The sequence below is a fragment of the Dipodomys merriami genome, unplaced genomic scaffold (assembly GCF_024711535.1).
Source record: "Dipodomys merriami isolate MVZ:Mamm:240054 unplaced genomic scaffold, mDipMer1.0.p SCAF_733, whole genome shotgun sequence".
In the NCBI taxonomy this organism is placed as follows: domain Eukaryota; kingdom Metazoa; phylum Chordata; class Mammalia; order Rodentia; family Heteromyidae; genus Dipodomys; species Dipodomys merriami.
In genome coordinates this window covers 143,031-159,093 of record NW_027206328.1, presented here as the reverse complement: position 1 = coordinate 159,093, position 16,063 = coordinate 143,031, and the positions used below count along the sequence as shown (strand labels likewise).

Sequence of the window (16,063 nt, the reverse complement as noted above, 5' to 3'; positions counted from 1 at the left end):
TGAAGCCCTGGGTTCGATTCCTCAGCACCATATAAGCAAAAAGGAAAAAGCTGGAAGTGGTGCTGTGGTTCAAGTGGTAGAGCACTAGCCTTGAGCTGAAGAACTGAGGGACGGGGCCCAGGCCCAGAGTTCAGGCTCCACAACCGAACCCCCCCAAAAAAAAGAAAAGAAAATGAAGTGTACTCTTTAGTTGACTTAATTAAGTGGAAAAGCTCTATATATCAATTTTATAATAAAAAAGGCATGAAAAAATTAGCAAAAGTACCCATTGATCAATAGCAACAGCAAGAGCATCAGTAGTTCTTGTTTTGAGTGTACAAAAATATCGATGGAAGATATAACAATGTTCCTTCCCTAAGAAATGTATTCATTACCTCATTTATGTAACTTTAACCCCTGTGTACCTTACCATTACAATAAATTTAATTGAAATTAAAACTAAACCAAAATATATATATACCAATTAAGAATTCTTAGAAGCCATTGTTTAAATTTTTGTAAAAATCTTCCCTAAATACAATATAATTTGATGATACTATTTAAATACTTCAACCTCAGCAGAAAAGCAAAAATTTTAAAAACTGTTACAAAGTAAAGTAATAAATCAGAATATATTACTATTAATAATAATCATAAGATGATTTTATATTTGTAGTCAAATAGGAAGAAATGAGGCAATTTGCCATTCATCTGCACCTAATAAGTGAGAAAGAATTGTCTAGGTCTTTTTAAATTATCATGTTTAATGAAATTATTCTGTCACATCATATGATAATCATATAAAGCTGATATTAGAGCAAAGAACAGATTGTATTAAGTTTTTGGATGTTAATGTATATACTTATTTTGGTTGTGGGAAAATGTGTGTATTTCACCTTGGGGTATATTGTTCTTGCAGGCCGGGATTCCCTTTCCACAAGAACATGCATCTCATCTGTCCTTTTAGCCTTCCCATCATCAATGGCATCAGAGTTGCACACCAACTTGTCTAGCTTGCTACCTTGACTGACCTGGATCCACAGTCCTTCCAATCTTAGTCTCTAGATAGTGCAGGTTGGTAGAAAAGATCCAATTCACCCAGCTATAGATAGAAGTAAGTCCACTAAACTTTTGGTTTGCGTTCTGTTCTCAAGCCTCCAAAATAGTCAAGAGTACACATGTGATCCCCTGTTGCCAAGAAATAAGAATATTTTAAAGCAACTAGACATATATATGACTTAGGCTTGTGAATACCTCAGGAAAAGTATAAAAGAGCAGTGAAGCATAGAGGACAGCCAGAATTTTAACTACCTACTCAGAGGCTGAATAAGCAGAGCTAGCTACTCGGGAGTCTGAGATCTGAAGACGACTGTTCAATCATGAAAATACAAGCGATTATCTCAAAAAAAAAAAACAGAATTGTAGCAGAGGCTGAAGTGGTAGACCACTATCCTTGGGCACAGAAGCTGAGGAATAGTTTCCATGGCACTAGCAAGCCTCAAGAATGATGAATGCATGCATGAGCACATGTACATGTGTGTGTGTGTACTCGCACATGCATGCACACATACACAAACACAAATGAATATTTCAATGTGAAGTTTTTATTTTTTTTATCTTGCTGTACTTTATTTCCCTGTATTAGTTCACAAATTTACAAAATCAGCTAAGGACCTATTTACATAAAATTCATCATGTTTCTCTAAAATCTACTCTCTTTTTGGAAGCCTGCTTTTATTTGACCCAAAAGTAAATTATTCAGGAAGTCAATTCATCACTCTCAAGTTTATAGTATTAAATGATTGTTTAGGTTCCTCCTAGCAATATGATTTTGTGAAATCCTGCATCAAGTAATACATTTCTTTCACTAGAAGAGAAACCTCTGTCAAACAATTAATAATAGCTTAATCTCCTCCTGGCATTCATCTGTAGTTTTATTTTCTTCATATATTTCATGATCTGTCTGTGTATGCCAAAGACTGCCGTGAAAATAAAAACACCCTTCTCAGCGCTTAGCATGTGTATACCATTCAAAAATACGGAAATTGCTTTGGAATAAATAATGTTCACCTTATCCTGAGAAAGAAGAATTGGTTTCTCAGCACTTTAGGTAAGAACTTGAGGGAAAGAAACAAAAGGAAAAGTGAGGAACAACTCAACACATAGATTCAAATGAAACAAACAACCTATGAAAACACAAATTAATTCAGTACTCAAGAACCTGCAGGAAATGAAAGATTTAAAAAAAATCAGCTATGACAAGCTTATGAAATTCGTGACTACCTGAGAGTGCAATGTTGTGAGAATAGTGGCAAAAGCCCAGACTGAACAGAAAGTTCTTTACACAATGCCATGCACCTGTTGTTCTAAATTCCAGGAAGAATAACATCAAGTGGACTGAGGCCAAGTTCATACACAAGTAGGAAGCCAGTTTCTAGCTGAAAAATAATCAGGATAACATGGGGCTCGGGGCATGACAAAGTGGTAAGAACACACATTTAAGGGGACAAAACACTCAATTCAAACTCTAATATTAGGAGTATGAAATAAAAAAGCTATGATTTTAAATAATTAGAACAATTGTAACACTTGAGTATTTGAGTGGAGAAAAATCCATTAGAGAGATAGAATGAACCCACGTTCAAATGTTCCTTTAGTGATAATGTTTAGTCGTACTTCAAACAAAACAGAGTTACATTGCAAATGAGCATGGATGTGCATTTGGGTGATGGAAATACTCTACTTACACAGGTGTAAATTAAATAGATTTTTTGGGGTAGATTGTAGTTCTTGAACTAAGAGCCTGGGTGTTGTCCATGAGCTTTTGCTCTCAAGGCTACCACTCTAATACTTGGAGACACAGTTCCAATTCTGATTTTCTGTTGGTTGTTTGGAGATAAGAGGCTCATGGACTTTCCTGCCCAGGATGGCTTCAAACCAAGATCGTCAGATCTCAGCTTCCTGAGTAATCCTGATTCCAGGCATGAGCCATCGATGTTTTTAATAATTTAGTAAATTGTATAGTTACAGAAGTTATAAATTATGATTGTAACCTGTGTGATATATGTGTATATGTATAAATCAATGCATACAGTTAAAAATATATTAAAATATTTTTGCATCTAAAGTAGATTTATGAAATCATCCTTCATTAAAAATATAATGGAAAAAAAAGTTAATAAGAAGCAAAACAAAGGTAATTGTTACACGTTTCTTTTTGTTGAATGGAATATGAATTATGAGAATCAGTTTGGGAAAACCGCCTCTACTTTAACAAAATGGATAATTGCTATTAATTCCAATCCATCTCTTTGCCCATATTGTGCATCCTCACACATGAGTGTCAAAATCAAACCACAATTTTTGCCTTTGTATTTAACTCACCTGTTATAATTTAGGGGCTAGATGAAGTAATCAAATAAAGATTAAAATAATAGTAAGTGATGATATTACTTAGAACTGAAAGCCTTTTAAATATGATAACTAATTTAATTACATATTTCTTACTTTTACTGTGTTGTTATGTCCCTCATTCCCACATTAGGAAAGTACATAGAAGGTTCTCACTAAATTATATGTAATTATTAAAAATTTATTGAAAGAATATGGGCACAGTGTGGTTTTAGCTTATTGAAACCTGTATGGGGTAGTGTGTTGTTGAGGACTTGCAATACGTTGTGATGGAGATGAAGGAAGGGATGTGCTTATTCTGGAAAACTGGCTAGAGGATTGCTCCCAGAAAGATAGTGATGAATTCTTCCAAAAGGACAGTAAAATCACTTTCACAACCATGTTCACTACTGCACTCTTCACTGTAGCCAAGTTATGGAAACAGCCCAGATGCCCTTTGGCGAAGGGATGGTTTGCAAAAGTGTGTCATATATACATAAGTGGAATGTACTTATCCATTATGAAGACTGTTACGTTATTTGCAAAGAAATGGATAGATCTAAAAATATGTTAAATAAACAAAGTCAAAGCCAGACACACAAAGGAACCATGTTCTGTCTCACATTTGGAAGCTAGAACTTTATACAATTTTACACAGCAATATTAACCAAATCATGCTATTTGTAGAGGAGTATTTAAAAGATGTAATTTTTTTTAATAAAATTGAACTTTTAATCCAACAAAATAAATACCAGGAAATTATCACTTTGAAGATGTGAGGGGAAGTCAAAGGGAAAGAATAAAAAGGGTTATGGAGGAAGAAAGTGAAGACATGATATTCAATGCAGATAGTATGAAACCAGAAAAAATTAAAGTGTGGTGAGGTTTAGAAAGGCAGGGAAAAGTTATATAAGGATCCATTATACTTAAAAGAATTATTTATTGAATGTAAATTCCCTTGTACAACTAGTTATGATAATAAAAATATAATTAAAAACAATGGAGCCATCTGATCTTAAACTGTGTTCTCTTAAACCATGAGTCAATGTAATAGTTTCCTACTCAGAAATTTTCTTTGCAGGTATTTTCCTTTTTGTGACAGAAAAATGATCAATGCAATGAATATCAATACATCACATTGCACATCAAAAAGAGACACAATAAAAATCACAGTAAAAATGTTAGAATTAACCACATGATAAAATAACAGGTTGAATATGCCAAATGATCATTGATTGTTTTTCCAAGTACTATACCAATGGTATCTAATTTAATCCTCACAATAATTTCATAAAGTGGAACTACTTACATTTTTAATTCTCAGATGATGATATTGAAGTCTTCAGAGTTGGAATTACTAGTACAACATTGCACACATGGTAAGTGTTAGCCTGAGGTTCATCTCCCACTGTATCAATTAACCTCATTCTATTTTATGACTAAAATACCAGCACTTAGTCTACAAATTCTAGGAAAAATTCCAATAATTATTGTGTACACTCATAATATTTCACTTTATCTTTGTTAGAAAATTGGGAACTTTAATATGAATTCTCAAAGTTCATAATCAGTGCATACCTCCCTGGTGAAAGGAAGTTCTAAAGTATAACATTCTTGATTTCTAGGTCAAAATAGCAGAAATCATATTCTATCCCTTCACTGAACACTGCACTGCCTGGGGAACCTAACTCTGTTTAACACTGACTTACTGAAAGAATGACCTCCCCAAATCCTGATGGAAACAGACTGCAGGTCTCATGGTCCAATCATTTCCACATTGTAGCTCAAGTAAGTTGTTTACCATTAGAAGAATTTTGATTGCTTTTTATACCCAACATTTTGAGACAAAGGTACTAATTTAAAATGCTATTAAAGTAAGACATATAAAAATCACCTTTGACCATAGATAAATATTTTACCTTTCATGTACCCAAAAATGCAGTCTGACCTATCATTAATGAATTAAAGCCTCTCCAACTTGTGGATACAATTGGTTTAAAAAGACATGAAGGGCTGGGAAGGTGGCTCAGTGGTAGAGCACTTGCCTTGCATGCGTGAAGCCCTGGATTTGATTCCTCAACACCACATTAAAAAAAAAGAAAAGAAAAAAGCTGCAAGTGGCGCTGTGGCTCAAGTGGAAGAGCGCTATTCTTGAGCTGAAGAGCTGAAGGACAGCGCCCAGGCCCAGAGTTCAGACCCACTACCAGACTCCCCCCCCCAAAAAAAAAATACATCAATACTACTATATTTGTTCAAAATTTGTTATGATACTGAAGATTCATTTGTAAACTGTTAACACTTGAAAATAACTCTTTTTCTTAGGAGTAGGAAACAAAACACAAGATTAATCCTAATCATTTCCAAAGACATTTATTTATACTACAAATTCACTCTTATAACTACAAAGATTCTAAAAATAATTGAAGCATAGTGTCACAAAGGGCATAATTTAACTTCATCATGTACATTCAAAGGACTGTGCTAATAGAAAACAAAGTTATACTAAAAATTAGCTCACGCAATTCACTTCCATTCTTTTATTCTATATATTTTAGTTTCATAAAAATTGTCTTTTGATAAAATCATGCATAAAAAGCCTATATACCCACTTACATTTTCAGATTTTAACAATGTTTATTTCAGAAATGTCTTTAGCTGTATAGTCAATGAACTGAAATAACACTAAAGTATTCAAAGGGTTTTCAGAAATTGCAAGACTCGCTCTTGGATGTTATTTATATTGGAAAAGATCTTCAAAAAGCCTTAATTGTTAAAGTTGTGATAGTTACTCCCACAAAAGAACTATTAATGAAGAAACCTTTGTATGTAAAATACAGCTTAAAATCCATCCACAATCTGGAGGTGACACATGCTTTTTTTGTTTATTTGTTTTTGCAATGTATATCTAACAAACATATCCACAATACAGTTTTTCAGTCAATATGATCAGATATTCAAACCTAAAAAATACGGGATTTATTCTTAGTGTGAATAGATACTATCTTATAAAGAAAGTTATTTTCAACAGAAATCCGGAAAGATTTAATCCACCTTGAGTTTCACAGGAATAACCAGAGTGTAATACTTGTTTGGTCAAGTCAGTCAAAATTACTCCATGAGTATATCTTAAAAGTATAGCCAATTTAAGAGATCTAATACATATTTTGTACTGACAGTCACCTTACAGCAATAACTTAGTACTTAAATATATGTGTATCTTCTTGCCTAACATATACAAAGAGCTGAAAGTGATCTCATTTATCTAACTTAATGTTGTAAATGCTTTAATTATGATGATGTTATTATTTGATGAATAAAATGTACAGAAGGGTGGTTCCACTGAAATGACAGTACGGAAAACTGATAAATAAAAAACATTGCAACACAGTTCTTTTCAGCCTCACTCTGTCCTCAGTGGCAAGCAACATGGCAACCACACACACAGACACACACACACACACACACACACACACACACACACATATTTGCGCACATATACACACACATTTACATGCAAGGCAAATTCAGGGTTTATTGTACAATAAAGTTCAAATAAAATGTTAGTGATAAGGCTAAGGATAATGGGTGTAGAGAAGCACCTAGAAACGGAAGTTATTGGTCTAGGAAATTCGTTTAACAGGATCCGAACAGAGAACTTCCCAAAAATGCAAAAAGACAGGCCTATTCAGATACAAGAAGCTTTTAGAATTCCAAATAGACCAGAAAAGAAGAGGACATCCCACCTTCACATTACAATCCACACAGGATCAACTCAGACCAAGAAAAGATACATAAAGCTGTGAAGGAGAAAACCAATTAGAATCACATCAGATTTCTCAGCAGAGACAATCAAAGCAAGAAGAACCTGGAATGATGTATCCCATGCCCTAAAACCAAACAACTATCAACCAAGAATACTGTACCCAGCTAAACTCTCCATCATAACTGAAGACCAAATAAAAACCTTCCATAGGAAAGACAAATTGAAACAATACATCTCCACCAAACTGCAAAAGATTCTTAAAGATGTCCTACACATAGAAAACCAACAAGACCACAATAAAGGCCAAAAACTGCACCCAAAGTGAGAATCCAAGAACCATAGAAAGAACCCAGTTTTCGCAGCCCCCGAGAAGGTGGATAACATGGCAGGAAGTGCCAAATACCTCTAAGTCCTTTTTATCAACATTAACGGACTTAACTCTCCAATTAAGCGACATAGACTGTCTAGTTGGATTTAAAAAAAGTTCCTTCTATCTGCTGCCTTCAGGAGACACATCTTGCACATAAAAACAAACACATTTTCAATGTTAAAGGATGGAACAAAATCTACCAAGCAAATGACCCCCATAAACAGGCAGGAATTGCAATCCTAATATCAGATAAAATAGACTTCATATTAAAATTCGTCACAAGAGATAAAGAAGGTCGCTACATACTAACTAAGGGTTCTCTCCTACAGGGGGATATTACAATTCTAAATATCTATTCGCCAAAAAATGTTGCACCCAAATTTATCCAAGAAACACTACTTTCCCTCAAATCCCACATAGATCCAAATACATTAATAGTTGGGGATTTTAAAACACCACTCTCCCCAGTAGATAGATCAACTCGGCAAAATCTAATCAGAGAAAACACAGATCTAAACAGCTGCAGAGATCAACAAGATTTAACAGACATCTACCGAATATTTCGCCCAGCAGCATCAGAATACACGTTTTTCTGAGCAGCACAAGGAACATTTTCTAAAATAGACCACATTTTAGGCCATAAAGCAAACTTGTCTAAATTCAGAAACAGTGAAGTTATACCTTGCATTCTCTTGGACGACAAGGGAATAAAACTAGAACTCAACACCAAAAGCCACCAAAGAAAGGACGGTAACACATGGAGGCTGAAAAACACACTGCTGAATCACGAGTGGGTCATGGAAGATATTAGAAAGGAAATTCAAATGTTCAAGCTATTCAACAAAACTGAGAACACAAATTACCAGCTCCTTTGGGAAACAGCAAAGGCAGTATTCAGAGGCAAGTTTAAAGCTCTGAACTCCTACATCAACAAACTGGAGAGATCTGAAACCAAAATTTAATGACATATCTAAACCTCCTTGAAAAGAGCAGCAAGATAAACCCCAATCCAGTAGATGGAAAGAAATAATTAAAATTAAATCAGAATTCAATAAATTAGAATCCAAAAAAAACTATAGAACGAATCAACAAAACAAAGAGTTGGTTCTTCGAAAAAATTAACAAAATTGACATACCCTTAGCAAATCTTATCAGAAAAAGAAGAGAACACACCCAAATAAATAAACTCTAAAATGAGAATGGAAACATCACTACGGAAACAACCAAGATTCAGAACATTATAAGGGAATATTTCTCAAAACTTTATGCTAATAAATTTGAGAACTTGACATAAATGGACCTTTTCCTAGCAAATATTGACATGCCAAAACTAAACCTAGATGAGTTAAACATCTTAACAGATCCATACCAAGCATTGAAATAGAAACAGCAATAAGAGACCTCCCAGGGAAGAAAAGTCCAGGACCAGATCGTTTTGCAGCGGAATTCTACAAGGCCTTCAAAGCAGAGCTCACACCAATACGCCTCCAACTCTTCAATGAAATTGAAAGAAAAAGTTCACTGCCGAACACATTCTATGCAGCCATCATAATCCTCATCCCAAAACCAGGCAGGGACTCATCAAAGAAAGAAAACTATAGAACCATTTCTTTGATGAACATTGATGCAAAACGTCTCAACAAAATTTTGGCCAATGGACTTCAACAATTCATCCAAAAATCATAAACAAATATCATACAGGATTCATTTCAGGAATGCAAAGCTGGTTCAATAAACGCAAATCAATTAATATAATTCATCACATCAACAGGAGCAAGGATAAGAACCACATGATTATCTCAATAGATGCAGAAAAAGCATTTGACAAGATTCAACACCCCCTTATGATGAAGGTTTTGGAAAAATTAATAATCCATTGAACATTCCTCAATACAATAAAGGCTGTATATGACAAACTTACAGCCACCATTATACTTAATGGTGAAAAACTAAAGTCATTTACTCTTAACTCAGGAACAAGACAAGGATGTCCACTCTCTCCACATCTCTTCAATCTAGTATTAGAATGCCTAGCTACAGCAATAAGACAAGATCCAAACATAAAGGAGATCCAAATTGGGATAGAAGAAATAAAACTCTCCTTCTTTGCAGATGACATGATGTTGTATTTAAAGAATCCCATCGACTCCACTCCCAAATTACTCAAGCTGATTCAAAACTTTGACAAAGTAGCCTGGTATAAAATTAAGCCCCCAAATCAATGGCTTTTCTGTATGCCAACAATGAGAAAAGTGTGGCTGAAATTATGAAAGTAAGTCCATTTGTAATATCCCCACAAAAAATAAAATACCTAGGAATTAACTGAACCAAAGGAGTGAAGGACATTTACAATGACATCTTTAAAATCTTGAAAAAGGAAATCAAAACAGAAGTTAGAAAATGGCAAAACATTTCATGCACCTGGATGTGAAAGATTAACATTGTGAAAATGGCAATACTTCCCAAGGCTATCTACAAATTCAACACGATACCTATCAATATTCCAACCTCGTTCTTCAAGGAAATAGAAGAGGCATTCTAAAAATTCATATGGAACAATAAAAGACCCAGAATAGCAAAAACGATCCTCAAGGGAAAGAACACTACTGGAGGAATATCAATACCAAATTTCAAACTCTACTATTAAGCCATAGTAATCAAAACAGCTTGGTACTGGCATAAGAACAGACCTCAGTACCAATGGAATAGAATTGAAAACCCAGAAATGAACCTACAGACTTATAGCCATCTAATATTTGATAAGGGAACTAAAAAAATAGAATGGAATAAAAACAACCTCTTCAGTAAATTGTGCTGGCAAAATTGGTTAACTACTTGTAGAAAACTAAAGCTAGATCCTTATATATCACGTGGCACAAGAATCAATTCCAAATGGATCAAAGACCTCGGAGTCAAACCAGACACTCTGAAAACATTACAGGATGGAATAGGAGAAACCTTAGGTCTCCTTGCTCAGGACGAAATTTTCTTTATAGAGACCCGGAAACACAACAAATCACAGAAATGTTGGACAAATGGGATTGCATGAAGTTTCAGAGCTTCTGCATGGCAAAGGACATAGCTAGCAAGAACAATAGATAGCCCACAGATTGAGAGAAGATCTTCAATAGCCATACAATGGACAAGGGTCTCATATCTAAAATATACTTGGAACTTAAAGAATTAAATCCGCCAACAACAAATCCTCAAAGAAACAACTGCCCAATAAATAAGTGGGCTAAAGACTTAAAGAGAAGCTTCTCTGAAGAAGAAAGAAGGATGTCCAATAGACGCATGAAGAAATGCTCAATCTCCCTAGCCATAAAAGAAATGCAAATCAAAATAACATTGAGATACCACCTCACCCCAGTTAGAATGGCAAAAATCAAGAACTCTAACAACAACAGATGCTGGAGGGGATGTGGACAGAAGGGAACCTTACTGAATTGTTGGTGTGAGTGTAAACTTGTTCAACCACTTTGGAAAGCAGTATGGAGGTACTTCAAAAGACTTCATATGGAGCTCCCCTATGACCCAGCAATCCCAGTTTTGGGCATTTACCCTAATGTTTACAAACAAGACCACACTAAAGCTACCAGCACAACTTTATTGCAGCATTATTTACCATAGCTAAGATATGGAACCAACCCAGATGCCCCTCAGTAGATGAATGGATCAAGAAAAGTTGTATATATAAACAATGGAATTCTATGCCTCCATCAGAAAGAATGACATTTCCCCATTTGTTAGTAAATGGAAAGACCTGGAAAAATTTATATTAAGTGAAGAAAACCAAGCCCAAAGTAACATAGGTCCCATGGTTTCCCTTATTTGCAATATCTAGTATATGTATGAGCAAGCAGAAAATATCAGATAATGTGATGTTAGGAAAATGAACTCTTAGATATGAATTTTAATGTTTTTTTTCTTTCATGCATTTGTTTATAACGCATTTATAAGATTATTTCTTTGTTGCTTTGTATCTCCCTACCCCACAGTATAACCCCTGCTTTCACTATATTTGATGTTGGTACAATTTGTAGAGGAGAGGTGGAAAAACAAGTCGTTTAAGCATACAGGTGGACTCGTTGCAACAATGAGAAGTACATGTTGTCATGTCGAAAACAAACTTTATTACTTTGGTGCCGGGGGTGGGGGGAAGGGAGGACGGGGGCGGAGGATTGGGGGGGGCGGGGGAGGCTGGGAAGGGATGTGAAGGGCAAAGAAAGGAGGAATATGCAATGCTTGATAAGAAATGTACTCATTATCTTGCCCATGTAATTTAAGTGTTCTGTACAGTATGTTCATAGAAAAATAAAAAAATAAAGAAAAGAAAAGAACCTAAGTGATCTGAGGACCAAATTATTATGATATTTCACTAGGTATCCTATAAGAAAGCAAAACAAAATGCACCAGAAGAAAACTCAGAAAATCTGAATATAATACAGGCCTATTTGTCCTCACTAACTGTCATAGATGTATATGTTAATTCTAAGGAGACTTAAGTTCTAATAGCATTCGAACTACTGGAAGACACTCATGTTTTCTGATACAAATTATGTCCATACAGGTAGACCCATGGCAACAGTGAAATGTACGAGTCGTTTTGTTGAAAACGAACTTTACAACTTTCGTGCATGGGGGGGGAGGAGAGGGGAGAAGGGAAGGCGGGGAGGATTGGGTGGGGAGGATGGAAAGGGATAGGAAGGGGAAACAATGGAGGAGGATACAATGCTTGATAAGAAATGTACTCATTATCTTGCCCATGTAATTGTAACTCCTCTGTACAGTATTTTCACAATAAAAAAAAAAACAAAGTATGTCCAAAAGATATTAGTGATTAGGAAAAATGATAATTTGCCTTATTACAAAATAATACATAATCCACTCACCACGGTGGTTACATTTTCCCTGTCTGTCCACATGTGACCATTTAATTTATTTTTAGTTCATTCATTCATTCATTCATTAGTTTGGTGCTAATACTAGAGCTTGAACTCAGGGCCTGGTTCTGTCTCAGAATTTGTTATTTATTTTGTTTTAGTTTTCTCAAGGCTAGCATCTTACTTGCTTATAAGACAGCTCCATTTCTAGCTTTTGCTGGTTACTTTCAAACCAGACTCTAATGGACTATATTTCTTTGTCTGGTTTCAGACCACAATCATCAGATTTTGTCTTTCTGATTAGCTAGGAATAAAGACATGAGCCAACAGTGTGGCTCCTACTTTTTCCTATACTTATCTATTGCACATACTTAGATAGCAATTTAATATTGAGAGTATAGAAGCAAGATGTACAGTGATTATATTGTTCTGTCAGAAATTCAAGTTAGTAATGTAAATTTCTTCTTAAGACCATACACAAAAAATACTTAAGAAGAAATCTGATGGTTTGTGTGTGTGTGTGTGTGTGTGTGTGTGTGTGTGTGTGTGTGTGTGCTCTTGCAATATGTTCCACATATAAGCACTGTGCAGGTGTGTCCAGCCATTCACAGTTATTGGATAAATATCTGCCTTGCGATACCAACTCATGGACATTGTCTAAGTGTCCACTCTAGGCTTCCCGATGAAGAGGATTATACTTATCCTCATACATAATATTCATATGAGTGGCCTTTTTGGAAAGTAGTGTCTGCACTGTAGTAAGCTGCAAGGCAAGCACTCTACCACTGAGCCACCTTCCCAGCCCAAGGATTAAGATTCTTATCTGTAATATGGTCAAAGCTATGTCTCTTTAGGTAGGCGACTAACAATGTATTTACTAATTTCAAGTAAATACATAAATTCTATTTCCATCTTTTTTTTAAATTAAAAAAAACTTGTTTGCTCTGTAAATTGAGTAGAAGCATGTATTTTTTGGCTAGCTAGGTCATTGCACATCTGTATCTCTTTTCCTCTCTCTGTTTTATGGTTCTCATAGACAATATGATTGCTCCATAATTATCCTAATTTATTTTGCTTTTATATTTTTGGTTGCATCATTTCACTTTCTGCTCTGCCATTTCCCAAAACAGCACCACATGAACAGAAAAATCCAGAAGTGGTGCTGTGGCTCAAGTGGTAGAGCACTTGCCTTGATTTGAAGAGCTCAAGGACATGCCCAGGCATAGAGTTCAGGCCCCACAACTAATTTTAAAAAAAAAAGAATCTCAATACTTGATAATTCTACTAACAGATCTGACTGAAATCAGTTGAATCACACTTTTCCTGTAAAATGAAGGAATAGATCCAGACTAGGAAAGCAGCTAGAGAAGGCAGGCAGATTGTATCTGTAACAAAACTTTGTGGAAAATGGAATCGAGGATTACTTACTGGTGATTCACTTGTACTTGAAGCATGATTCTGAATTATTGCTTGCTGATTCTGAACTATTGCTTTGATCATTATATTCTCCAAGAAGAAAAAGTGAAATTTAATTGATAGCAAAGGACTACTAATACATTTTGACTTCTCATTAAGCATCTTCAATCATCAAAATCACCTGAACACAATAGATAGGCCTATTTTTAGATGAAAACAAGTGTCTTTAAAAAAAAAAACAAGAATTTAGGTAGTCATACAAAGGACTTCTATTTTATTACTGCATTATACATTTTTTCTAATGTTGGATAACAACATTAGAAAGCTATTAGAAAGCTCTTAAATCCCATAGGTTGAATAGTGAGTTCTCTTACACTATAACATGGTATTTCCCAAATCATTTACATAGAAGACATTGTTTCCTATTTTCTCATTCCTAGAATAAGCTGCACATGAAGACACCACTGGTGCTGACTTTAAGTCTGTACCTTTGAATACTGAGGAAAATCTTTCCTCTGCTCCCTATAATTCACTACTCTCCAGTTAGAATAATTTAGAATAGTAAAAATGGAAAAAGAGAAAATAAATCATGGTGAAAAAACATATGCAGAACATTCACCAGTTTTTTCTGACCAGTTCAACCAATGTGAACTATTGGGGAAATACATGGACACCTCATTCCAACTGGTACTCAATATCTCTGGTTAGGCAATTCTGACGAAGACAAGGTACAAGATGAAAAAATGAGGAATGGTTTCAATTGCAAGAAAAAAATGGAGTAGGATCCAAGTAAATTTCTTCTTTGGGATGCCGAAATGTATCGGCTTACTGTGGTGTGAACACTGCTTTCCAAAATGGCCACCCAGTTGAATACTAGGGATGAGGATGAGTATACCCCTCTTCAACGGAAAGCCTAGAGTGGACACTTAGACATTGTCCATGAGTTGGTAGCTCAAGGCAGATATTCATGCAATAACTCTGAATGGCTGGACACCCCTGCACAGTACTTATATGTGGAATAATACCAGAATGGCTTCTTTATTACTTCATCATGATGCAGATACCAATCCCCAAACTAAAGGCCTCTTGACCTCCTTGCATCTTGCTGCTGGGAATAGAAATAGCAAAGATACTCTGTATCTCCTTCTGTTGAACCATTATATCAAACCAGGTCTGAAGAACAACTTTGAAGAAACTGCATTTGATATTGCCAAAAGGGTAAGTATGTATCACTAACTCTTTGAAGTTGTCGAAGGCTGTACAAATTGTTCTCCTAAATCGTAATGGTTTGGTTAAGTTTCTTAAATTTCAAAAGTGCCAGTCCATCTTTTGTGTCCCTACAAATTTTTTTCACAATACAAAGCAACAGCAATATCTTACAATAAAAATTTATGTATTCCATGGTATTCTTCCAAGTGAATTGCATGACTGTGATATCAAAATGTATTCAAGAGTTGTTTGTATACATCTGTAATGATTTCTGCAGAGTTTGTGATTCTTTAAATCAGAAATAATTTTAACTTATCTGTTGAAATGAATAGTATAGAACCTAAAGATGTTCCGAGTGCTTTTCTGAAAAAAGTATATCTATGTTTGTGTAATGTCCATAATCTATTTCATTCTCTACTAGATATAATACTTTGAATTCTACATTGTTATATAATGTATAGATTCATGGATAAATGTGACCTTTCAGATTGCATTCCATATAGAAGAATTTTAAGACTCCTTTTTTTGTAGTTTCTTATATTATTTCATTTCTTTGGGATAAAATGGCAATATTATCTAATTTCAAGTTTTGTAAAGGTTATGCTATGTAAAGGCCTTTCTAAGGTGAAAATTTAATACACTGATATCAAACTAACCTTTAATTGTATGAATTACATGTATTGTTACACTTGTATTTTTGTAATCAACTTTTTAATAACTGTTTTTCATTTCTTGCATCAGAAGAATGAAAAATATGGAATACTTCACAAATTTTCATATCATCCTTGTGCAAGTGCCATGTTATTCTCTGTCTTGTTGTAATTTGGGTAGACCTGCTGCTGAAGCATGTAGTATCCTCTAAATTTAAGTATATAATGATACAATCTTTATAAAGGCATATATCCATCGTTGCCTATTTGTAACAAGGAACCCTTATTGTTCCTAAAATGCTATTGATCTTATTTCTCTAAATTTCTGTGTACAGTGGAAAAAAAACATATAGTTTGGTCGATTGCTCACATTTACATTTTTTTTGTCATTTTCATTTTAAAT

The 16,063-nt window shown here is 34.8% G+C and overlaps 1 pseudogene; it reads right to left on the bottom strand.

The window, feature by feature from the left end:
* Positions 1-15,758: 15,758 nt before the first annotated feature.
* LOC138818319 (U6 spliceosomal RNA) lies at positions 15,759-15,858 on the bottom strand (annotated as a pseudogene).
* Positions 15,859-16,063: the final 205 nt, after the last annotated feature.